Raw genomic sequence first — 25,348 nt, 5'->3', positions numbered from 1 at the left:
CCGGTCCGGGAAGATACCACATGCCGCGGAGCGGCTGGGCCCGTGAGCCATGGCCGCTGAGCCTGCGCGTCCGGAGCCTGTGCCCCGCAACGGGAGAGGCCACAACAGTGAGAGGCCCACGTACCGCAAAAAAAAAAAAAAAAGATTCCAATGCAAAGGCTAGCGGGAAGTTTGACAACACATTATGGGCTGGCACGCCCTCCCTTTTTGACCCCCGAGGAGGCTTCCTGCGCATGTGCAGTCGGGGAGCTTTCCCTGACCTCAGGAGCGATAGACGTGGTCGTCTTATCTCTTTACTCCAGCAGGGCTCAGCTCCTGCCACTGACTTTGTCCTTGGAGTGTCAGGGAAAACAGAGCTCCAGCTTCCTCTGTTGGCACGCTCCAGCGACTCAGCCCAGGGGCCCATCTGTCTCCTGCTTCACCACCTTTCTTCCCGACTTGGGGAAGATGCGCGTTGTCCGTGTGTGACGACGCCCAGCTTTCAGGGGCCCGCGTGGGCTGAGCCCTTGTTGCCCTTGCTCTGGATTCCATGGGTGGTCTCATGATCCGGGGTGCAAGTCAGAGAAAGGGGACACTCAGCTCTGCCCCCGGGGGCTCCCAGCTCAGGAGATGGGAGGAAGGCCCCTGGACCTCGGCTTGAGAGAGCCATGCAGGTGGGGGCCGGTCTTGGGGCCTGGTTTCTGGAAACTGTGTGCGAGTCTGTGCAGGTGTGAGTGTGTGAGTGTCAGTGTGAGGGGGCAGAGCAGAGCAGGGCTGTGCCCTTGACCTTGTGTGAAGTGCTCTACTGCTCCTCTCATGTTCTATTTGAACCAAACACTTGGGCTCTCTGGACAAGCCTCAGAATTGCCCAGTTCTGGGTTTTCTATGCCCGACCTCCACAGGCTGCACGGTCCATGTCGGAGTCCGCGGGATGCCTGGTCTCCCAGTGCAGATGGAAGCTCTCTGAAGGGCCTTCGCCACAAGTGGACTCTCCTGTCAACAGAGTCTGGGCACTTGTATGCTGGGAAGGAGGCCACTGGGCCCTGAAGAATGGTCTTAACTGCTCACAGGCCCTCAGAGGCCAAGAAGGTCACTCACTGCCCCTAGTTTCCTCCTTATTTTACCTTTCCTAATAATTGAAACCTTTTCTTCCTGTTACTGGCCACCCGGTTTTTCCTTACAGTGCAGGACCCACTGCTCACATTTCTTTCTTGTCATTGGTTGCCGAGTGCTCTTCGTATATGAAGGAGTCCTGCCCTGTGTCACATGTGCTCTGCCCCGTTTCCATGGGACTTCAGAGCCCCTTGTGGGTGGGCTTCTCCAGCTTTTTACCCTCAGGAGGAGGCTCAGCCCATGCCCACCACTGTGCTTGGCCAGCCGGCCCTCTCCCTGGTGCCCGTGGCTCCTGCCTGCGCGGCTCCCAGCTTTCTTCTCGAGGACGGTGGCGACCAGCCCCAGACAGCTATCGCTTGTTCATCAGGACGTCTGGGCAGGCTGGCGGGATGGGGCCTGAGGACTGGCCTGTCTGTGTGAGCTCAGTGGGTGGACGGCTGGGTGGTGACTGGGACCCCAGGAGGCTGATGCCGGCCTCCACCCTGGTGCTTGTGCCGCTGTGCTCCTGCGGCCTCCTGCACTGACCACTGAATGAGCCCCTCAGGGTTTGCCCACGGGGAGTGGGACTGTTGCCTTTACCTTCGTGTGGGGAGGGGCGGTGAGTCTGGGCTGGAGGCCAGTGGTGCAGGCGTGGTGGAGCCTGAACCAGGGTCTCAGTGGGCATTGAAGGACTCTTGAGGCGGAGCCTGGCTGGACACTTGGGTCCTCGGGGCCCAGAGCGGGCCTCTACCCCCTTCCCTCTGGCCCCTTGTCCACGTCCTCGGCGGGGGGCACCTCCTGCTCCCCAGGGACCACAGGCACTTCCCCAAGGTGTGCTCAGGTGGCAAGGGATTCTTTTTTTTTTTGCGGTACGCGGTCCTCTCACTGTTCTGGCCTCTCCTGTTGTGGGGCACAGGCTCTGGACGCGCAGGCTCAGCGGCCATGGCTCATGGGCCCAGCCGCTCCGCGGCATGTGGGATTTTCCCGGACCGGGGCACGAACCCGTGTCCCGTGCCTTGGCAGGCGGACTCTTAACCACTGTGCCACCAGGGAAGCCCCTGGCATGGGATTCTTTATTGAACTTTACTAGGAAAAGTTAGGAGAGAGGTCGAATGAGGGCATGGGGGATGTGGGTGGGTGCTGCAGGGCTGATTTGGCCACACTGCGGACCCCTTGGGAAGCGCCTTCTGCTGTGGGACCCTGCCTCACAGCCTAGGGCCCTGCCTGCAGCCCTGGAAACTCCCCTGGACCTTCCCCAGAAGGTCTTCTCTGCATCCTCATTCTGCACGAACGGGGCCTGGGGGTGGACAGCAGGGAGGGTGGGCAGGGGACAGGAGCAGGGCATGGGGGGCAGCGCACTTGGCCCTGGGGGCACTGAGGGCGGGACTGAGCCTGGGGAGTGAGCCCTTGGCTCGGCTGGGCTGGACTCACACGCTGGATCGGGCTGGTGGGGACTCTGAGTCCTAGATCTGGCTCTGGGCTCCAGCGTGGGCTGGGCCATGGGCTCAAGGCCGTCGCTGTGTTTCAGGGGTTGTTCAGTCAGAACCGGTGTGGGCCCGAGCCCAGGGGCCTGGGAGAAGCCTGGGGTGGTCAGCACCCACGCCCAGCCCAGGTCTCTCTGTGGAGGGAACAGATGCTCTTCTGGGACTTGCCCCAAAGTGGGGTGGTGTGGGGCTGTGATAGGCGGGCCCCCTGTTGCCTTCGACCTTGGGGCTGAGCTGGGGCCTCTCGGCGCCCGTGTGCTGGACGCTGGGCCCCTGGCTCTGGCCCCTTGGGGGCTGGTCTGCTCCTTCCTCTGGCCCAGGGTCGAGCTGGCAGCCTCGGGGACGCTCACACGAGGGAAAAGGCAGGGCTGTGCGGCGTTCCTGTAGTCGCCGGAAGCCTGCGGCTGCTTCTGCAGGACAGCAGCCAGGACCCACTTCACCTGGAGGACGGCGTGCGTGAGGGACTCTGTGCCCAGCTGAGGCTCTCCCTCTGTTGGGCACCCCGCCCTGGGACGGGGCGTCCGTGCCCACCTTGCAGAGGGTGACGGCAGCGCCATAGCTCACGCTAAGCAGGAAGAGCGCCACGAAGGTTAGGAGGCCGGTCTGCGTCCCCTCCAGCTCGTCACTGTCGGCCTCCTCTGTACACAGGTCCTCCAGGGCCAGCTCTGCGGGTGCCAGCCGGTCAGCCCCCTGGCCTCGGGGTCCGACGGGGGACAGGCCTGGCCAGCCTTAGGGAGTTGAGGGACTGGGCCTGGCGCCCTGGTCCTGGGCAGTCCCTCCGTCTGGCCCCTCTGCGACTGCCCAGAGCCACCAGCCGGACCTGGAGGGTGGGGGGTTGGAAGCCCCCGAGCTGGCCGGCGGCTGTGTGGGGCGGCGCTGCTCCCCTGCCCTCTGCTGTCCCTCCACTCGCGGGTGGCTGGCGTTATCTCTGCCACCGTTTCTCCGCCACCGTTTCTCCGGCTTTTCTCCTGACGGCTGGTCGCCCCTCTCAGCCCCGCGGGCCCCTCACCTCAGCTCCAGCTCTGCCCCACCCTGCTCCCTGCCCCGTGGCAGGCGGGGGCCCCCGGCCTGGGGAGCACCCACATCCACCCACTGCATGGCCTGTGGCCGCCCAGTCTGGCCCCCTGGGCCCCGTTCCTGCTCGGCTCCATTCTCGCCAACCAGAGGGGCCCTTGAAGAGCAGAGGCTGGCCTCCCTGCCTGGAGCCCTCAGGAGGGGGTCTGGACCCGGGAGGGCCCCTAGGGTCATCAGATCATTGCAGTGGGTGCCCCGAGGGCTGGGCCCGGCTGCACAGATCTTGCCCAGTGTGCGGGAGCCCAGAGCTGCCCCTGGCCCCTTGCTCCTCCTGTCCTGGGGCTGGCCCCCTTCCTTCCCCAGCACGGCCTCTGCTCTGGGCTCGTGTTCAGGGTGTGGGCTGTGCATGTGCTGCTTTCTGTGTGGATGTGGTGGGTGCCTGTGTGCTGTCCATGAGTGTGTCTGTCCGTGTGTGTCCACGTGTGTGTCCACGTGTGTCAGTATGTGTATCTGTATTCATGTGTGTGGGTTCATGTCTGTGTCCCCGTGTGTCTGTGTCCATACGTGTCTGTGTATATCCATGTCTGTGTGTGTCAGAGTGTCTGTCCATGTGTATCAGTATGTGTCCATGCGTGTGTCTGTGTGTGTCCACGCGCATGTGTCTCTTTGTGCCTGTGTCCATATGTCTGTGGGTATCCATGCGTGTGTCCATGTGTCTGTGTGTGTCTGTGTGTTCATGTCTGTGTGTCCATGTGTCTGTCCATGTGTATCAGTGTCTGTGTCCATATGTGTTCGTGTATATCTGTGTCCATGTGTGTCAGTGTGTCTGTCCATGTGTGTCTGTTCATTGTATCAGCATGTGTATCTGTGTGTGTTCATGTCTCTGTCCTCATGTGTCTGTGTCCGTGTGTGTGTCCATGTGCGTCAGTGTGTGTCTGCGTGTCCAACTGTCCATCTGTGGGGTGCAGCTGACGGGGAGGGCTTGGCTGCACGAGGAAGCCATGTGGGGCGATGGGTGGGTCCAGGGGCCCCGGTATGACGGCGAAGGGTTTGGGAGTGGCCTGGGAGCTAGGGCGGGCCTCAGGAGGCCACCTGTGAGTGTGTGTGAGGTGCTACCAGCGGCTGGCAGTGCCGTGTGACTTGGGTGCGTGCGGAGCCCTGACCAGCGGGCATGACAGTGTGAGGGTGCGTGCGAGGGCTGGGTGCTTCCCTGGACCGATTCAGGGTGGAGTGAGCCTGAGCGGCAAGATGAGGACCCTGGGTGCCGACCCTGGCCCGACCCTGCATGTGGCCACGCAGGTAGGCTGGGGGTCAGAAGGCAGGGGTCAGAGGAGTGGGCTCCGCACGGGCCCCTGTGCAGGGTTGGCCCATCTGTGCCCAGGAGGTGACAGTGGAGGGACCTGCGTGTTGGTGCCAGTGTGGGGGTCTGACTCGGCCCATTTCTCTACCTGGAGGGCCTGTGTGTGCAGCTGGACTTGGGAGCCTGGGGGCTTGTCTGTGTCCAGAGGGGCTGGCAGGAGGCTGGGGGTGGAGGCTGAGGCCTCCGGGAGCTCCAGGAGAGGCTGGGGTCTCTGTGGTCCCTCCCCTAGGACTACTCTCGGGCTCTTAGAGCTCCTTTGACTGGGTAGAGTCCACAGTGGGGTGGCGGGGAGGCCCTCTGACACAGACGGCGATGCTGGATGGAGACGCGCCTCAGCCCTGGCCCCCACCCCGTGCCTCCCTTTCCTCTGTGCCAAGACACCGCTCCCTGCCCCACAGCTCCCCAAGGATGGGCACGCCCAGGGCTCTGAGCAGGCACTGGAGTGTTTATTGACAATGGACGGGAGGTCTGGCTGGCCCCCTCCCCTGCCCCAGCAGGATGGAGCCCTGGGATGAGGAGAGGGGGGAGGTCAGGCATCATTTACCAAGGTTGATGGACGTCGATCTGTTGAACGTCCTTGAGCCGGGCAGCGCCTCGTGCACCACTTGGCAGGTGAATTTGCTCTTCTGCTCCCAGTCGGCCCGCCTGACCACCAGGTGGCTGTAGATGAAGTAGGCGGAGAAGTCGGGGTTGGGGCTGCGGACCTTGTGGGGCCTCGTGATGGTGTGCTGGTCCGCCTGCATCAGGGTGTCGTTCCGCAGCCACTGCACGGAGATGTCCGCAGGGAAGAAGTTCTGGATCAGGCAGGTGAGGGTGACCTCGCCCTTGGTTTTGTCCTCGGCCTCCTCCTTGGGTGGCGGGAACACGTAGACCTTGGGAACCATGCGCTTGCCTGCAGACAGGTGTGCGGTCAGCCAGGCTCCACCTGGGGGGCCGCCCACCTCCCCTCAGCCTGCGGCTCACCAGGGCCCTTGGAGATGGAGCGCAGGATCTCCTTGGGTAGGTGTGGGTGGGTCACTTTGCAGTAGTAGGTGTCGCCCTTGAGCCAGTCACTGACGTCCACCAGCAGGGTGGACGTGACGGTGACCGTCCCGTTGAACTCATCCTTGAAGACGAGCGAGTCTGAAGGCACTAGATCTTTGTTCTCCCTGGACCAGGTCAGTACAACGTCCTTTTTGCTGGCCAGGTCCACCACCAGGCAGGTGATCTTGGGTGACTTGTTGATGTACAGGTCGAGGGGCGTGGGTGGGCTCAGGTAGGCGCTCACGCCACGGGGCTCGGACTCGGCTGTGTGTGGGAAGGGGCTGAGTGAGGCTGAGTCTGCCCTCCTCTCTGAATCCCCAGCGGCTGGGTGTTGGCGTGGGCGAGGGCCATACCTGTGCACCTGCGGGCGTGGTTGTCGTAGTTGAAGCCATAATAGGTGACCCGGCAGGTGTAGGTGAGTTGGGACACCCACTGGCCCTGCGTGATGTTGAGCTCGCTGTAGGTGGAGGCCAGTTTGCCCTCCACCTTTTCGGGGCCGGTGTGTGGGAACACGTCTGTGGCCTCACGCCCGTCCACCAACCAGGTGACCTTGATTTTGCCTGGGGTGTAGCCGGAGATGAAGCACAGGAGCTGGATGGTGGTATGGGTGTCGCCACGGGGGTCGCAGGAGGAGTAAAAGAGCTTCACGGTGGGGTCGGTGAAGCTCTTGGTGCACCCTGGCGGCAGAGGCAGCAGGAGTGGGGCTGGCCTCTCTGAGCCCCCAGCCCTTCCTCCCTGTCCCTCCCGCCCAGCCTCCCCTCCCCCTCTGGCTGTCTCGTGGGCTGCCCAGGCCTGGCTCACCAGTGACGGCCTTGGTGGTGGTGGTGTTGGACGCAGCGTGGGCCACGCTGCAGGTGAGCTTCTGCTTGGACCACTCGCCCGAGAGTGTCACCTGGCTGCTGGTGGTGTAGAGGCTGGAGTTCAAGTTTTGGATGGCAGGGAAGGTCAGCGTGCTCCTGTTCAGGGACGCTGTGTCCCAGGTCATGGTCACTGGGCCCGGGAAGTAGCCCGTGGCCAGGCAGCCCAGCGTCACAGAGGTGGTATTGGTAGCACTTTTGCAACAGGAACGCAAGGGGTAGACAGATGGGCCGTGGATGGAGGCTGTGGGGACAGAACAGCGGTCAGTGCTGGCCTCGGGACTGTCACCTGTATGTGCCAGGCTAACTGCTGGCTTTGGAGGGTGGGCTGTGGGGTGGAGGTGGGGAGGTCCAGTGCAGGGAACACCGGGACTGTGTTCCAGCTTTGGGGGACAGATGGCTCCTCCTGGGTCTTTTCCTCATCTCCTGATTCTACTAGGGACGCCCTCCAGTGAATCCTTGTGCCCCTGCAGGAGCAGTGGCTGTCACTGCCCTTGGCCAGGACTCCTGCCCTCAGCCCCAAGTGGGTGGACACGGGGCTCCTGAGTGGAGGCGCTAACCCACTCCCTGAGGTGGAGGTTCAGAGCCCATAGCCCTCTGTTGGCACCCGGGGACCCAGGGAGAAACCCCCCAGGCCCAGGAGTTACCAGGCTACTCTTCTGCCCCCACTCATAGACTCCCATTGGAGATCAGGGACCCTGAGAACCTCAGTAGCCACCAGTCTGTCCCCTCTGCCCCACCCATAGCCCTGGGAACACAGGCCTGGGACACAGAGACCCCCAGGATCACCAAGCTGCTTTCCCACTCCTGACCCTAACTCAGACCCCCATCGGGGATCAGGGAGACCCCCAGGAACCATCGAGCTTGCCCTTCTGCTCCAAACCAAAGACCTCATAAGGGCCTGGACCCACAGGACCCCACTTCCCAGGAATCGCCTTGTGTCCCTGCCCCACTCCAAAGTCCCTGTGGGCCTGCTGTGGGCGGGTCCACCTGCCACCCACTGGACCCCTGCTGCCTGCAGCCGTGGGTCAGCCTTCAGGTCCCTGAGCTGCTTTGCCATGGCTGCCCCTTCACCCCATCCTTCGGCTGACCAGCCCAGGCCCGCTGGTGCTCTACCTGCCCTGCTGACCCCCCAGGGGAGCCCGATTCCAGGCCCCATGGAGAGAGGACAGAGGCCCCTCAGAGCCCTCCTCAGCCCTTCTCAGGCTCCTCTGGCTGCCAGGCCGGTCTGCACGTTCCCTGGCCTTGGAGCTCCAGCCCCCAGCCCATCCCAGCCCTGCATCCCAGCTCGGCTCTTCCACCTTCCTCTATTCTGCCGGCTAGCCCAGCTGAGCACAGCCCAGATGACCGTGTGTCAGGACAGCTGAGACCAGCTGAGACAAAGCAGCTCGCGCGTACAGCCCAGCACCCCTAACGGGTCCTGCACATTTCAAGCCAGCTCAGCCCAGTTCATCCCAGTTCACCCCAGCTCAGCCCAGAGCAGCCTGTCTTGATCCAGCCTGGCCTGCTTCAGCCCCTGACGTCCCATCTCAAGCAAAACAGCTCATCTGAGCTGCGTCCACGTGGTTCATTTTAGTTCAGTTTAGCTGACTGAGCAAAGCTGGACAGGATGACCCCACAGCCCACTCCACCCAGTTAATCCAGCTCAGCCCAGCCCAGTCCAGCCCAGCTCAGCCCAATGTAGCCCTACTCAGCTCAGTCCAGCCCAGCTCAGCTCAGCCCAGCCCAGCTCAGCCCAGCCCAGCTCAGCCCAGCTCAGCCCAGCCATGCCTAACCCAGTTCAGCCCAGCCCAGCTCAGCTCAGCCCCGCCCAGCTCAGCCCAGCTCAGCACAGCCCAGCCCAGCTCAGCCCAGCCCATCCCAGCTCAGCCCAGCTCAGCCCAGCTCAGCCCAGCTCACCTCAGCTCAGCCCAGCTCAGCCCAGCCCAGCTCAGCCCAGCTCAGCACAGCCCAGCCCAGCTCAGCCCAGCCCATCCCAGCTCAGCCCAGCTCAGCCCAGCTCACCTCAGCTCAGCCCAGCCCAGCCCATCCCAGCTCAGCCCAGCCCAGCTCAGCCCAGCTCAGCCCAGCCATGCCTAACCCAGTTCAGCCCAGCCCAGCTCAGCTCAGCCCCACCCAGCTCAGCCCAGCTCAGCACAGCCCAGCCCAGCTCAGCCCAGCTCAGCCCAGCTCAGCCCAGCTCACCTCAGCTCAGCCCAGCTCAGCCCAGCCCAGCTCAGCCCAGCTCAGCACAGCCCAGCCCAGCTCAGCCCAGCCCATCCCAGCTCAGCCCAGCTCAGCCCAGCTCACCTCAGCTCAGCCCAGCTCAGCCCAGCCCAGCTCAGCCCAGCTCAGCCCAGCTCAGCCCAGCCCAGCCCATCCCAGCTCAGCCCAGCCCAGCTCAGCCCAGCTCAGCCCAGCCATGCCTAACCCAGTTCAGCCCAGCCCAGCTCAGCTCAGCCCCACCCAGCTCAGCCCAGCTCAGCACAGCCCAGCCCAGCTCAGCCCAGCCCATCCCAGCTCAGCCCAGCTCAGCCCAGCCCAGCTCAGCCCAGCTCAGCCCAGCTCAGCCCAGCCCAGCTCAGCCCAGCTCAGCCCAGCTCAGCTCAGCCCAGCTCAGCCCAGCTCAGCCCAGCTCAGCTCAGCCCAGCTCAGCCCAGCCATGCCTAACCCAGTTCAGCCCAGCCCAGCTCAGCTCAGCCCAGCCCAGCCCAGCCCAGCTCAGCCCAGCTCAGCCCAGCCCAGCTCAGCCCAGCTCAGCCCAGCCATGCCTAACCCAGGTCAGCCCAGCTCAGCCCAGCCCAGCTCAGCTCAGCCCAGCCCAGCTCAGCCCAGCCATGCCTAACCCAGTTCAGCCCAGTTCAGCTCAGTTCAGCCCAGTTCAGCCCAGCTCAGCCCAGTTCAGCTCAGCTCAGCCCAGTTCCACCCAGTTCAGCCCAGCTCAACCAAGCCCAGTTCAACCCAGTTCATCCCTGCTCATCCCAGTTAATCTCAGTTCAGACCAGCTCAGCCCAGTTCAGCCCAGTTTAACCCAGCTCAGCCCATCTCAGCCTAGTTCAGACCAGCTCAGCTCAGCCCAGCCAACCTTAGCTCTGCCCCACCCCTCTGGGGTAGGCAAGCTCAGCAGAGAAGAGCCCAGCCCAGTGCATTCAGCCCAGGTGAGCCCAGATTGCCCCTTTTATCCCACCCAAGTACGCAAGTCGGGCCCCACTCAGCTAAGCCCAGTTTCTTCTGACAGCCCAGCTCAGTCCAGCAGAGTCCAGGCCTGCCTAGTTCACCTGAGGACAGCCCAGCTGAGCCAGGCTAGGAAGGCTGAGTCCTGAGCTCTGCTCAGCTGGGGCAGCCTGCTCCCTCCCTGTCTAACCGCAGCAGCCTGGCCCACGACAGCCCAGCTCACTTTAGCTCAGTGCACGGTCCCACATGGCTGGGGACAGCCCTTCTGGCCAGTGTGGCCCAGCTGAGGCTGGGATAGCTCATCTGCCTCCACATAACTCCATCCACTCAAGCCAAACTTGGCCCAGCCCAGCCCTGCCTGGCCTACCCTAGTCAGGCTGGCTCAGGCCAGCCCAGCTCAGGCCAGACGATGTGGGCCCAGGCCTGCCTGCCATGTTGGCCGGCCTAGGGACTGAGACCCGCTGCTTCCCCCGACCCTGGGCTGGCCATCACCGTTTTTACTGGTTGTAGGCAGACCCACGCTCAGCCCGAGGTCCATGCCCTGTGTGTGATTCTTGCCCTGGCCCTGACCTGTCTGAGATTCTCGGCTCCTTGGTCTTCTCCAGGTCGGCTTCGAGCGTTCTCTTACTTCCCTGTGTCCCCATGCAGGGAAGGGACAGCTGCAAGGCAAGCAGTGACTCAGAAGCTTGGTCCCCGCTGGGTGGGCAGTCCAGGTGTCTTCTCCCAGCAGTGGTCTGGGCAGCTCCAGCAGCGGGGTGCCTGAGGGGCTGGGGTCTTCTGTCAGGTGCCCGTGGCTGGTGTGGCCCATCTGGCCAGTGGTGGCCGTCTGCAGGCTCTCAGGGTAGGCTCCCAGATGAGGTGAATCGTTAGGAAGCATTGCTGTTATTTTTATGCCCAGACGATAGAGCCTGGGGCAGGGCGGGGCAGGGGGGCGAGCTCTGCCTCAGTGCTCTCAGCTAAAAATGGGGTGGGAACCCCCAGGGGCCTCGACAGCCCTGGAAGTTCCCTTCTCTCTCTCTGTTCTCGGGAAGTCGACCCAGTGACGGCCGGTCTCAGGTGAGGCTCCTCTCTGTGGCCTCTTCCCGGCCTCTGCCACCCGGCTCGTGACCTCTCCCTCGATGCCACGGGCTGACTTGGTGAGCAGCCGGTACACACTGTGGTCACTACGATGGCCCGGGAAGGGAGAGGGCACCAGGCACCACCACCACTGCCCCCGAGGCAGCCCACGAGGGACGGTCCTGGCCGTTTTGTGCTTGAGAAGTTGAGGCCCGCGTGGCCTAGGTGCCTGCGGCGGAGTGCGGGGCTTTCTGAGCAGCGGTCTGGGGGCCGGCCTGGTGGGGCGGCCCTGGGTACGAGTGTGAGAGGCTGTGGGTCCAGCTGGGTGTAGGCAGGTGCTGGTCCTCTGGTGGCTTCCTGGGCACCCTGCTGGCCGACAGTCTCACCCGCTGTCTGCGAGCCAGCCTCCCGATCGCTGTCCTGCAGCTGGGCTCCCATCGGGGCTGTGACTGGGCTGCGTGGCCGGCAAGGGCTGGCAGGGGCCTGTCGGGAGGTGGGACATGGCTGTGAGCTTGGCCAGTGGCTCGGCGAGACCTCTGCAGCCACCGGACCCTGGGGGGTACCATGCCACCCTGTGCTGCTGCTGTCCATCAAGGTGTGGGGACCACAGAGCGGCCTTCGTAGCGGTGCCCACGGCATTCGACTCTGGTCTGTCGGGGCAGCCAGTCTACCATCGACGCTCCACTGACATGTGCTGAGCCAGATGATGTGCTGAGTCTTGGCCTTGCCTCCATGCTGTGGACGTGTCCTGCAGGCCGGTGTGTCTCTGGAACCCCCCAAAGGCCCAGATGCACACAAGGGGAGGCCACGAGAACTTGCAAGCTAGCTCATCAGCATGGACTCCTGGGAGGTGACATGCAGTCTTTGTGGAGAGGGAGACAGCAGGACCACGTCCCCTGGGCCCAGGACACCCAGAGCCGCTGGTCTGCATGCAGGGAGGCTGTGCAGAGATGAGCTGTCAGGCCTGCACACTCAGAGGAGTGTCCGGGCCTCTTGGAAGACCCAAGAGGGGCTTCTGGATGGCTGGGGAGGGGCCCCGTGTGCAGAGCCAGGGCCCCGAGGCCCCCAGGACAGATTGTCCTGGTCTGTCCCGCCCCACCCTTGGCCCCAGGGACAGATGCTGCATGGCAGGTGCAGGGGGAAGGCCGAGTTCCCTGGAAGGACTCAAGGTTCTGAGAGAAACCACAAGGCAGGCAGAGCCCCACCGGGGAGTCTTCTGCCAGGTGGTGCCTGGCCCTGTGGCCTGTACAGTGTGAGTGTGTGGGGCTGGGGGCTTGGCCCGGCACCCCTGCGCTTCCTGCCCAGCTGTGGGCGTTCAAGGCTGAGGCCTCGTGCCCAGCTGGCCCCTCCCCCAGCTCTACCCCAGCACCCCAGGAGCCACTGGGCTGCCGGCGCAGGGGCAGGGAGGGTAGGGGGGTGTGTCCCTCGGTGCTGGAGGAGACTCGCTCCTGCGCCTGCTCAGCTGCAGGAAGTTAGATGGGACCTGGCCAGACAGCCTGGGATAGGTGGGCCTTCAGCCAAGGCAGTGTGAGGTCCCTCTGAGGCTGGGCCTCCGTGTAAGGGCCTGTGGGGTAGCCGGGGGCCAATGCTGGCTCCGGCCAGTGGATTGCTTGGAGGGAAGGCCAAGCTGCAGATGGTTTCTTTGACATTTCCTGACCAGGACACTAAATGGGCGGCAGCGCTAGCCTCCAGATCCCTCAGACTCAACCAGGGGCTCACTGCCCTCGGTACCCATGGTGGGGGCCAGGCCCCAGAGTTCTCCTGGACAGTGAGACCAGCTGACCCCCTTGTTGCCCTTGGTTGTGGCCCCAACATGGGCCCAAAGATGCTTCAATCCCCCCTCCCCGGCTTCCTTCCCCCAGGCCAGGCCTGGCTCCACTGCTGCCCGCTCCCTCTTGGGGCTGGCCCACCACCACCCAGGCCTCCAGACGTCCTCCACCCCAGGGAGGCCCCGCTTCTCCAGCTCCGTGCCTGCCTTTCCAGCAAGGATGCTGTCATTACACTCTCTGAAGTGTGCAGTGCGTTGTCTCCTAATTTAAATGCTCCCATTACTAATGAGCTGGAATATCTCTTCAGAGACTTGGGAGACATTTGGACGTCTGTCTGTGATCTCATCCTGCTTTCTGAAGATTTTCTTGGCGATTTCCTGGGAATTTGCAAGGCAGTCATCTCTAGGGGCTTGCCCCTTGCTAGTTTTAACCTTGGGATAAACTTCTCCTGGTCACTGCCCTGGTTGCTAATGCTGCTTGTTGAGTCCTCCTTTAACAGAAATTCTTCATTTCCACGTGGCAGGTTCATCAGCTCTTTACCCTGCAGCTTGCACGTTTGGAGGCTGCCATGTGAGCTTCCTGCGGCTGCAGTCACAAAGGCCCACAAACTTAGTGGCTTAAAACCACAGAAATGGACTCTCACATTCTGGAAGGCAAGAAATCCAAAAACAAGGTGTTGGCAGTGCCAAGCTGCCCTGAAGGCTCCAGGGCAGGGTCCTTCCTGCCTCTTCCAGCCCCTGCTGGCTATTGACATCACTCCAATCCTTCCTCCATCTTCACATGGCCATCTGCCCTGTGTGTCATCTTCTCCTGTTATAAGTCACTGGACTTACAATGCTTCTGAAATCTAGTGTGATCTAATCCCAAGGTCCTTAACCTAATTACATTTTCAGAGACCCTATATCCAGACAAGGTCACATTCTGAAGTTCTGGGTGGGCATACATCCCACCAGGCTGTTGCTGTTCCTGTGCTCCGCCAGCCTTGCTGGTCCATTTCCTTTCAGCTATATTTAAAGTTAGCCTTTCAGATGTAAGTGTTTGATCCCAGCAGGCTCCATCACCACTCACCGTGCATATGGTGTGGAGTAGAAACCCAGGTTGAAGTTCTCCACAGAAGAAGCCAGTTTCCCACCCATCTCAGAAGCTTTCCCGCTGCCTGAAGGCGCCACACTCATTGCAGTCCAAGTTCCTAGGAATGACCAGGCTGTTTCTGAGTGCTCTCCTATTCCTTGGGTCTGGTAGTCTGTGCATGAGTACCGTCATTTTCAGTGATGGTTTTGTGTATGTGTTAACATTCAGGGGGACAGTCCCCCTGAAACCCCTCATCCTGTGCTTTTATTTTTCAAAATGGGCTAAGCTGTAAATGGATCTCACAAACAAACAAAGAAACGAACAAAACCAACCCAGCTGGAATTTTGGTTGGGAGTACACTGTATTTCTTAGTCTGGGAGATAGATGACACTTTAATCTAACATGTCATTCCTTCCTTGACCAGTGTATCTCTCCAGCCATTCAGATTTCTTTTATGTCCTTGAATAGAGTTCAATTTTTTTCTCAGAGGTCTTGGGCGTTCTTTCCCAGGTTATTCCTCCCATTGCTGTGACTTGTGCCTGGCTTTCTGTTACATTTTCTAGTAGGTTTTTGCTGACATAGAGGAACACAGCTGCTTTTGGTAAGTTGGTCTTGCATGGAAATTGCCCCGATTTTCTTGTTAGTTCTAACAGTTTGTCTGCTGATTGTGTTGGCTTTTCCTTGGAAATGATCACATCTTCTACAAATAATACCGCCTTCACATCTTTCCTTTCAATCCTAACAGCCCTGTTTCTTTTTCTTGTCACGTAGCGTTGGCCAGGACCTCCAATAATCTATTAAATAAACATTTTCCAAACTGTTTTGACCACAATCCTTGTAAAAAAGGTGTCTTATATTATAATCTAATTCACATACACACATTATTTATATGTAACATATATTATGTATATTTATTTATGTAACTGAAACAAAATTTTCATGAAAATATTTACCCTTGTTATGTACAATGCATAGACTTTTTTTCTTTGTTTATTAAAAAGAGCTGGCTGTAACTGTCTGATTTGATTTCACAATCCACAAATAGGTAAGCACATATCTGTAAAGCACTGCAAAACAGTGTGGCAGAAGCGACAGGCGTCCTTGCTGTGTCCCTAATCTTATGGGAACACCTCTTAAAGTTTGGCTATCAAGTGTGTTCACTGTAGCTTTATTCCTTCTTTCCTACATTCTTTTGGGTTAATAAGTACTTCTTAGTACTTATTAGTTAATACTTAGTACTTAGTAAGTACTTTAAGTACTTATTCCATTCTAACTTCTCTGGCAACTTCCCTGGTGGCTCAGTGGTTAAGAATCAGCCTGTCAATGCAGGGGACGTGGGTTCAATCCCTGGTCCGGGACGATCCCTCATGCCACAGAGCAACTAAGCCCATGTGCCACAGCTACTGAGACTGCACTCTAGGGTCCATGCACCACAACTACTGAAGTCTGATCACCTAGAGCCTGTGCTCCGCAACAAGAGAAGCCACCGCAATGAGACACCCGTGCACCACAATGAAGAGTAAACCCTGCTTGAGAAATCCCACACGTAGCAATGAAGAGAAGGCCCATGCATAGCAATGAAGACCCAACACAGCCAAATATAAGTAAATAAATACATGGATAAAAAAAATAAAGGAAACGAAAGAGGCATGACAACTGAAACAACGTGTGATCTAGGATTTCCTTTTTCTTTTCTTTCTTTTTTTTTTTTTTTTTGCGGTACGTGGGCCTGTCACTGTTGTGGCTTCTCATGTCGCGGAGCACAGGCTACGGACGCGCAGGCTCAGTGGCCGTGGCTCACGGGCCCAGCTGCTCCATGACATGTGGGATCTTCCCGGACCAGGGCACAAACCTGTGTCCCCTGCATCAGCAGGCGGACTCTCAACCACTGGGAAGCCCTAGGATTTCCTTTTTAAAAAAAATTTCTCTGTCAACTTTTTATAAATTTATTTATTTTTATTTATTTATTTTTGGCTGTGCTGGGTCTTTGTTTCTGTGCGAGGGCTTTCTCTAGTTGTGGCGAGCGGGGGCCACTCTTCATCGCGGTGCATGGGCCTCTCACTGTCGCGGCCTCTCTTGGTGCGGAGCACAGGCTCCAGACGCGCAGGCTCAGTAGTTGTGGCTCACGGGCCCCGTGGCATGTGGAATCTTCCCAGACCAGGTCTCGAACCCGTGTCCCCTTCATTGGCAGGCAGATTCTCAACCACTGCGCCACCAGGGAAGCCCCTCTGTCGACTTTTTAGATAAGCCTCTTTGCATATGGATTCAGTGAATATAATGTGCATCCTGAAGTCATCACAATGAACTTAGATTCAATATTTGACTACCTCACATAAGTCATGAGAGCCTTGAGAAAGTAGAGTTTCATTTATGAACTCATCTTTTGTGCTACTGTCATATATGTTGCATCTGTACCTATTATAAATCCCACAACACACTGTTAATAATTTTTACTTTAAACAATCGATTATCTTTTTAAGAAACTAAGAGAAAAAAGATTAGTTTTTGCACTTGCATATTTGCCATCTCTGATGCTCGCCTTTCTATCCTGTAAATCAGAGTTTCCATTTGGTGTCATTTCCTTTCAGCACAAAGATTCTCTGTTAGCTTTTCCTTTACTGCAGGTCTCTTGGAAATGCACTCCCTCGGTTTTTGTGTATCTAAAAATGTCTATTACATATTCATTTTGGAGCGACATTTTCTCTGGATGTAGAATTCTGGGTTGAAACCCCCCCCTTCTATTGCTTCCTGGTCACCATTTTTCCCGATGAGAAGCCAGATGTAGTTTGTTCCCTGTATGTCCGTGTTCTTTCTCTGGCTGCTATCAAGACACCTCCTTCACCTTTGGTCTTCATCAGTTTGCACAGTGTGTCTCAGCATGGCACATCATGTTGTATTTATGGTTAGGAACTGGCTGAGCTTCTTAAATCTGTAAATTGATATTTTCATCACATTGGGAAATTTTGCTTTTTATCTCTTCAAAGACTTTTCCTGCCCTATTCTATCTCTTGTCCCTTTCTGGGACTCCAAAATTTTACGTATTTTCAAATGTTTCATAGTGTCTCATAGGACATTGAGTCTCTTTTCTTTTTTTTCAATATTTTTCTTTCTGTTCTTTGGATTGGATTAAAAGAACATTTTATTGATATATAAAATATATAGATATTATATATAATCTATATATTATATATAAATATATTTTACACACATAATACATTAGAATATCTATAATAAATATAGAATGTCTCTATATTGAAATGTAGTTTTCTGACCTTTCTTATGCCTTCTCCAATCTGCTGTTAAGCTCATCAAGTGACTTAAAAAACTCAGAATTGTACTTTCTAGTTCTAGAATTTTTATTTGGTTCTTGTAGATAGTTTAAAATTTTCTGTAGAGGTTATCTAGTCACTCATTATGAGCATATTTTCCTTTAAGATCTCTGAACATATTTATAATAGTTGCTTTAAAGTCCTTGTCATAATTGGGTCTGTGTCTGGGTCATCCTTGGATCATTCTCCATTGACTATTTTGTATTTTGACCATGGGTCACATTTTCTTATTTCTTTGCACATTTAGTAATTTTTGAATGTGCGCTGGGTGTGGTGGATGAAGTATGATCCAGACTACGGATTTTGTACTCTTCCTCAGAGAAGTATTGATTTTTTTGTCAGGAGGCAGTCTGCTTGACTGGATTCCAAAATCTGTCTGCCATGGTATTATTTCTGTGGTTGGCAGTAGCTAACGTCTCCTCAGTTCTTTCAGCCTCCTGCTTGTGGTTTTTCCCCGGCCCTCTGGAGTTTCCCCTACACATGCACAGGTAAGGGGACAGTCAAGGATTTGAGCAGAGTGTACATACAGAATTTGGGGGTTCCCCTTCTGTGGCTCCCTCCTTTTATGGACATCTCCCCTTAATTTCCAGCTGCCCTTGCAATGTAGCCCTGCATCCCATGATCTGACCCCTCAAGCCAGTGTGACTGCTATTCTTGTTCATATTCTAGCTGCACCTGGTGCCTGGTAGGGGTACATCCTCAGAGAAATCTTTCAAGGGGATCATTTTCTCCAGTGTCTGCTTGCTTTCGGTCATTCCCCAGTGCCTTCAACTCCTCTTTTAAAACAGCTCCCCCCCACCCCCCAGGGCTTATAATTGCTATTTGCAAGGGATTAGTCTGGCCCAAGCTGCCTCACCTGTGGTGGAGTCAGAACTACTTTCTCTGATGTGGTTTTTCATTTTCATTTCCCTCGTAACCAGTCTGGTTCCTTTCAAATGTTTGAGGGCTCTTTGGACATCTTTTGTGAAACATCTGTTCAATTCTCTTTACCACTTCTCTACCGAATTGTTTGATTTTTCTGATTGATTTGCAGGAGTTCGCTATATATTCTGGATCTGTTTCTGTGAGTTGTATATGTTAATAGGAGAAATTGTGAAAGACTTGGAAATGGACCAAAGGGTTACTTCTTGTGTCTTCGGTGGAGAGCAAGGCATTGTCTTACACACCCTTCAGGGTTATCTGATTCTACGGGTTCTATGATTTTCATTATCTTTGAGCTACTTCACAACTCTGTAAGCCATGGATAATTGATGGCAATGCAAATTCTCTTTTTTTGGAACGACGATTGATTCTTCTCCGCCTCCCATGTATAAACTCACTTCAGTATCCTTGATTCAACTATATACATGTAGTACTTTGAATTCTACTTTGAAGTGGGTGTAAACCATTAATTGAGTTAAATAAAATTGTGAGATGTGTTCTTTATGTATCTCTGTGAGCGTCATCATCAGACCATGTTTTGAAACCTATCATGTCACTGACATCTGCTCCCACCTGGCCCCACCTATCCTGGGTCCAGAAGTTCTGTGGCCAGGAGGGCAGGAGACCAGGTGTTGACAAGCAGACCCGAGGCAGCCACGCCACTCCTCCAGGGCTCCGCTTCAGGGTGCTCCCCCCGGGGAGTTCACCCTGGCCCCGAGACTGGGCTGTTGCTTCTGTTGTAGGGCCTCGTGCTCCAGCTTTCCATTCATAGCACTTATCATGATGGTCCGTACATCATCGTTTGTGGGATGACTTACTGGAGACCTGCTTTTGCCCTTCTCCCTACTGTCCTTGAGGCCAGAGGCCACATCTGTGTTATTCATCACGGGGTGCTCAGTGTCCAGCGATGATGACAGAGTTGCCATCGGGTGAGTAGTTGTCCGGTAGATCAATGGATGCCCCTTCACAGGACTTCCAGGGCTTCTGTCTCTCCAAACATCTCCAGGCTGGAGGGATGTCGTCAGACAGCCTGTCCCGAGGGCAGGAATCAGATGAGGAGGGTGTTGTCGAGTCTCTCTAAGAGGTAGTATGGGCAGTGGAAAGAACATCAGAAGACATAGATGAAGACCTGGCATCCTCCCCAGAGGCAGGGTGTCCTCTCAGACAGGGGCTTCAATGGTAAGATTGTGACAGTGACCCCCGCCTCTTGGGGCATTGTGAGTATGAAAGGAGAGGAAGTCTCTGCGAGGGTCAGAGTCATAGACCCACTCAGCTGGGCCGTGTGTTCGGACATTAGTCCGGGCGTTGCTGTGAAGGTATTTTGTAGATGTGGTTAACATCGACAGCCAGTGGGCTCCAAGTAAATGAGATGACCCTGCATGATGCGGGCGGGCCTCATCCAACCAGGGAAGGACTTAACAAAACTGAGACTTCCTGGAGAGGAAGGAATTCTGCCTCAAGACAGCAGCACCTACTCCCGCCTGAGCTTCCAGCGCGCTGGGCTGCCCCACAGATTCCAGAAGTGCCAGGCAGCCCCGCACAAACATGAGAGCCAGTTCCTTGAAAGAAATCTTGTTGTCTCTATATGTCGATATATGTATGTCCTCTATATCCATGTCTATCTTTAGCTGAATTTTAGCTCTATCTATAGATGTACATATGTACATATATAGCTATATCATATGTCTGTATGTATTATCCATCATCTATCTATCTATCTATCTATCCATCATCTATCTATCATCTATCTATCTATATCTATCTGTCATCTATGTTCTATTGGTTCTGTTTCTCTTGAGAACCCTGACTAATAGTCTCTGAAAACCCTGTAAAAGTCAGGACACCGTGTGCACATCACATGTGGTTATTACATTTGTGCTTGTTGTTGAGTTTACTTCACTCAGTGGCATTTGAGGGTGGCTGTATCAGCCAGATTTCACTAGGGTGCCCTGTGACCACAGCCCCCAGGTGAACAGGCTGCGACGTCAGGGTCTATTTCTCTCTCGCTGCCGCGTTGGCTGCAGTTTGTCTGGGCTTCTCTGTTCGGAATCCAGGACAAAGGAGCAGGTGCCTTCTGGAACTTGCCAACGTCAGGGCAGAGGGACGGAGCAGTGGTGGTCTGCACAGTGGACAGAAGCACAGAGGGTGGGCTGTGAGTGGTGGGGACAGTCATCGACGTACCCCCAGGATGAAGACACACTTGGGGAGCCCAGAGCCAGCTGCCTGACGGCTGGTACGCCACCTCGTCCTGTGCACTGTGCCCTCCTGGGTCTGTCTGTATCACTCACGCTGCCGGCCCCTTGCCTGGTCTCGCTCTCCCCACACCTGGCTGTGGGCGAGCTCTACAGCCCCCACTGGCCTCTCCCCGGGCCTGGCCCTCTGCAGCCTGCATTTGAAAAGACCCTAGGGGTGGCAGTGGGGGGTTGTCACCCAGCCCCAAGTCAGGCTGATGCTGTGACCAACTCCTCCACCTATGGCCCCCAGCCCCGGCCCCAGCCCCTGCCCACATCCGTGCCGGGTGGGGCCGGGGCCAGGCAGGCCCTGGTTGTGACTTTGCAATGGTGATCCCAGCCTGGAGAGCAGCCTGACGGATCCACAGGGATGACAGCGAGACGGGTGCCCAGGCTGGTCCCTCCCTCGTGCTGCGACTCAGCCACGTCTGGGGGTGCCCGTAAGAGCCTCTTTGGGGAGGCCAGGCTGCTCTCCCCGTGCCCTCCCCCACAGGCTGACTGTCCCTGTGACTCTGGGCGGGCCTGGTGACGTGGCAGCAGCAGTGCCAGGAGCCCGTGGACTGGGACAGAGCCCAGCAGAGTTCCACACGACCCCCGGCCCTGGCCTGGCCCGTCCCCAGGCCCGCCCCCAGGCCCGCCCCATGCAAGCTGAGAACACGTGGGGGCGTCAGCAGCACGCGCGCGCCAGGGGTCTCACGTGCCTACGCCCCACGGTGGCGGGTACTTCCCGCATCTCACCAGCCCTGCCGCTGCTCTGCCAGCCCACCTGGGTCCTGGGGTGGGGGCCACCTGGCCAGGGGTTTCCTGTCTCAGTTCGTCCGGCTGTCCAACGAGGCACCACACATGTATGGAGGGCAGACACTTGCCCTCACTGCTCTGGGGGCTTGAAGTCCAAGGCCACGGAGCCGGCAGATTCGGTGTCTGGTGAGGGCCGCTTCCTGGTTCACAGATGGCGTCTCCCTGCTGTGTCCTACCATAGAGAAGGACTGAAGCTCTATAGGGTCCCTACAGGGACACTAATCCCATCACAAGGGATCACCCTGATGACCTCATCAACTCCCCAAAGCCCACTCCTAATGGCATCATATTAGAGGCTTAGGGCTTCAGTGTATGAATTTTGGGGGAGATATTCAGTCCGGGTGTTCTCCCGGACACTGCTGTGCACCCCTCGGCCATCCTGTTTGCCGCCCCTCCCGGCCTCCCCGTTTGGTGCAGGGACCGCTGAGCGATGCAGTCCCTTCCCTGCATACCGTTCTCTCTGTCTCTGCCTCTGTCTGTCTCTGTCCCCCCACAGGAAGCTGCACCGGCACATCGGACGGCCTTGGGGTGCAGCGTTCCTGCTGAGCAGACTCCGGCTGCCGGTCTGGGGGGCTGTCCTGCTAGTCCCCTCGCCCTGAAAGGCTGCAACAAACACAAGTGTGGCTTCCAGCAGCCCAAGGCTGCGTCCCCGGGATGAGCCAGCCCCCTGAAACGCCGGCCTGAGGGCGCCCAGCACGGCCAGCACCCGACCCAGACCCCGGCCCACTGTTTTGGAGGTTTTACTGAGAAGGGCTGACAGCTGTGGATCCCGACTCTGCCCTCTGGGAGGGGTGTGTCTCCTCTGAGGTGGAATCACCAGGAGGGATGGGTCCCTGGTCTCCGTGAGGGCGGAGTCCTGACCCATCCCTGCATCCTTGCCGGCAGGCGGGCACAGCGGCCTCATCGCCTCTGCACGGCCACCCTTCCTGGTCCCTCACCAGAGCCCCTGGAGCCCCACTCCTGCTTCTGCTGTGACACACTGGTCACCTCTGTGCAGCCAGCTGAGCTCAGTGCCACCCGACCCCCTCCCCTCCTGCGGTCCTTCTCACTGCCGTCTGTCCTGAGCGGTGAGCCGGGTCTGGCTCTGCTCCCCTTTGGCAGCCCCTCCCCACCGCTGCCCCTCCTGGCCTGGGGTCCTGGCGTCCCCCCGGTCCTCCTTTCTCACACCCAGCTCGGCTGTTTTGGGCTGAATTGTGTCCCCAAATTCCAGCTTTGAAGCCCGGACTCCCAGGACCTCAGAATGTAACTGTATTTGGAGATGGGGTCTGTAAAGATGTGGTGATGTAAACTGGGGTCTCTAGGGTGGGTCCTAATCCAGTCTGCCTGGCGTCCTTAAAAGAGGAGGACATTAGGACAGAGACACGCACAGAGGGACGACCACATGAGGACACGGAGAAGACGGCGTCTACGCGGCACGGAGCCAGGCCTCGGGAGAAGCCAGCCCTGCACCTCCAGGATCTGGGATTCCAGCCTCCAGGGTGTCAGACAGTGACGGCTGTGGTCAAAGGCCCCCTGTGGTGTCTGTTACAGCCGCCTGTGCAGACACACCCAACACGTGCGGCTTCCCCATGGCTCCCCCAGGCCCCTGGCTCGCCCCTGCACCCACAGGCCAGGTGGGAACCCCAGGCTTGGGTGGTGGCATGGGGGAGACTGGCTGTGGATTTCCCGAGGGTAGGCGGCGTGTCAACCCAGGGAGACTTCTCAGCGAGCTAGGCGACTGTAAAGAACGCTTTATTGTCGTAACAAAATGAAGACACAGCGAAGAGCATCGACGGGCCCCATGTTCAGAAAGGAGAAAAGCCTCCCGAGCTGCGATCACGGGGCCCTTCTCTCCAGTCCGGGAGCAGCTCCACCACACGCGCATGCTGACTGCGCTTTTCCGCAGAGACCGGAGAGCTGGTACCGGGCCCTGAGGCGGGGGCCCGGGGTCCGAGGCTGGCCCTACGCGGGTCGCGTCTCTCACCCCCACCCCGGTGCAGGCGGAGCTCCTGCTGTACGTGCCTCAGGCCTTTGGCTGCAGGATGGGCTGGCCGCGCCTTCTGCCCTCTTTTCCGGGAGCCCCTCCAGCTCAGCCCGCGGGGCACCAGGTCAACAGCGTGCTCCCCGGGAGGCCGGTCTGGCTGGACCTCACCGCCTCCCGCGCTGGGGCTCCTGCAGCGGCCTCGGGCCCAGGCCTTGCTCTGAGCAGCGTCCTCGGTGGAGGTGACCTGAGGGACCGTTAGCGGCACCTGCAGAAGCTCTCCTGCTGGGAGAGGCGGGCGGCTCCCCTCCAGCATCTGGCACAGGCCCTCCTCCCGGGGACCCTGCGTCTGGAGCTCGGCCGGGACAAGATGCAGGGGCCAGGCCCTGTGCAGAGGCCCAGATGCTGGCCTCCTCCTGTTCGAGGGGGACCCCCACGCCGACCCGGGCGTTCCCGGTGGTCCCTGGCGTCCCGGAGGTGTCCTGCGGGGACATCAGCTCAGGCTGGGCATCACCTGCGGTCCCCTCGGGTCTGTGAGTGGGGTGGGGGGCAGGTTGTGGTGGCCACGAGGCCAGAGGCCGGGGGTGCAGGTGAGGGTGCTCGTGAGCTCAGAGGCTGGCGAGGTCAGCGGGCGGAGGAGAGGCCTGGCGCAGGCTGAGCGGTACAGGGGGGTAGACGTGGTCCTATAGGTCAGGGGCAGCCCAGGACGCAGCCCGTAGCGAGCGCTAGGCACCCTGTCCGATCATGTTCCTGTAGTCGGGGACAATCGTCCGCTTCAGCTCCACCACCGACGAGAAGATCCACTTCACCTGAGGGGCAGCGGGAGTGAGCACAGGCTGGAAACCACCCGGGCCGCCCCGCAGGGCCTGTCCCCATTCCCTGGGCCGACGGACAGCGAGGAGTTCCGGGGGGACAGGAGGCCATGATGGGGACAGTGTGGGAGAGTGAGGGACAGGGAGGGACAGTGAGGGACAGTAGGGGACAGTGATGGACAGTGAGGGACAGTGAGGGGACAGTGAGGGACAGTGAGGGAGAGTGAGGGCCCGTGAGGGAGAGTGAGGGCCTGTTAGGGACAGTGAGGGACAGTGAGGGGACAGTGAAGAACAGTGAGGGACTGTGAGGGGACAGTGAGGGGACTTGAGGGACAGTGAGGGGCAGTGAGGGGACAGTGAGGGGCAGTGAAGGACAGTGAGGGTCTGTGAGGGGACAGTGAGGGCCCATGACGGACAGTGAGGGCCCGTGAGGGACAGTGAGGGACAGTGAGGGACTGTGAGGGGACAGTGAGGGACAGTGAAGGACAGTGAGGGACTGTGAGGGGACAGTGAGGGCCCTTGAGGGACAGTGAGGGACCGTGAGGGACAGTGAGGGACAGTGAGGGACTGTGAGGGACAGTGAGGGACCGTGAGGGACAGTGAGGGACAGTGAGGGGACAGTGAGGGATAGTGAAGGACAGTGAGGGTCTGTGAGGGGACAGTGAGGGACAGTGAGGGGACAGTGAGGGATAGTGAAGGACAGTGAGGGACCGTGAGGGACCGTGAGGGACAGTGAAGGACAGTGAGGGGACAGTGAGGGATAGTGAGGGACAGTGAGGGGCCATGAGGGACAGTGAGGGACAGTGAGGGACAGTCAGGGAAGGTGAAGGGTCTGTGAGGGGACAGTGAGGGGACTTGAGGGACAGTGAGGGACAGTGTGGGACAGTGAGGGACAGTGAGGGACAATGAGGGCCCGTGAGGGGCAATGAGGCACCGTGAGGGACTGTGAGGGGACAGTGAGGGACAGTGAGGGACAGTGAGTGACAGTGAGGGCCCGTGAGGGACAGTGAGGGACAGTGAGGGACTGTGAGGGACTGTGAGGGGACAGTGAGGGACAGTGAGGGCCCGTGACGGACAGTGAGGGACAGTGAGGGCCCTTGAGGGACAGTGAGGGACAGTGAGGGGCAGTGAGGGCCCATGACGGACAGTGAGGGCCCGTGAGGGACAGTGAGGGACAGTGAGGGACTGTGAGGGGACAGTGAGGGGACTTGAGGGACAGTGAGGGGCAGTGAGGGGACAGTGAGGGGCAGTGAAGGACAGTGAGGGTCTGTGAGGGGACAGTGAGGGGACTTGAGGGACAGTGAGGGGCCGGGGGCCAGGAGGAGACACAGTGGGGACAGCGAGGGCGCCGCGGGGCCGGCCCGCCCACCTTGAAGAGCGTCACGGTGGCGCTGTAGCACACGCTGAGCAGGAAGAGGGTGATGAAGATGGAGATGGTC

The 25,348-nt window shown here is 58.4% G+C and overlaps 1 gene segment (V, D, J or C); it reads right to left on the bottom strand.

The window, feature by feature from the left end:
- Positions 1–5,367: 5,367 nt before the first annotated feature.
- LOC307181284 (immunoglobulin heavy constant epsilon-like) overlaps positions 5,368–25,348 on the bottom strand; it is a 112,387-nt gene continuing 92,406 nt past the window's right edge. Inside the window, exons 2-5 of the C gene segment in view lie at positions 6,754–7,053; positions 6,306–6,629; positions 5,893–6,216; positions 5,368–5,821 (exon numbers count right to left, since the gene is read on the bottom strand).

The sequence above is a fragment of the Stenella coeruleoalba genome, assembly GCF_951394435.1.
Source record: "Stenella coeruleoalba genome assembly, contig: scaffold_225, whole genome shotgun sequence".
Lineage (NCBI taxonomy): Eukaryota > Metazoa > Chordata > Mammalia > Artiodactyla > Delphinidae > Stenella > Stenella coeruleoalba.
This window is presented reverse-complemented; position numbering and strand designations above follow the sequence as displayed.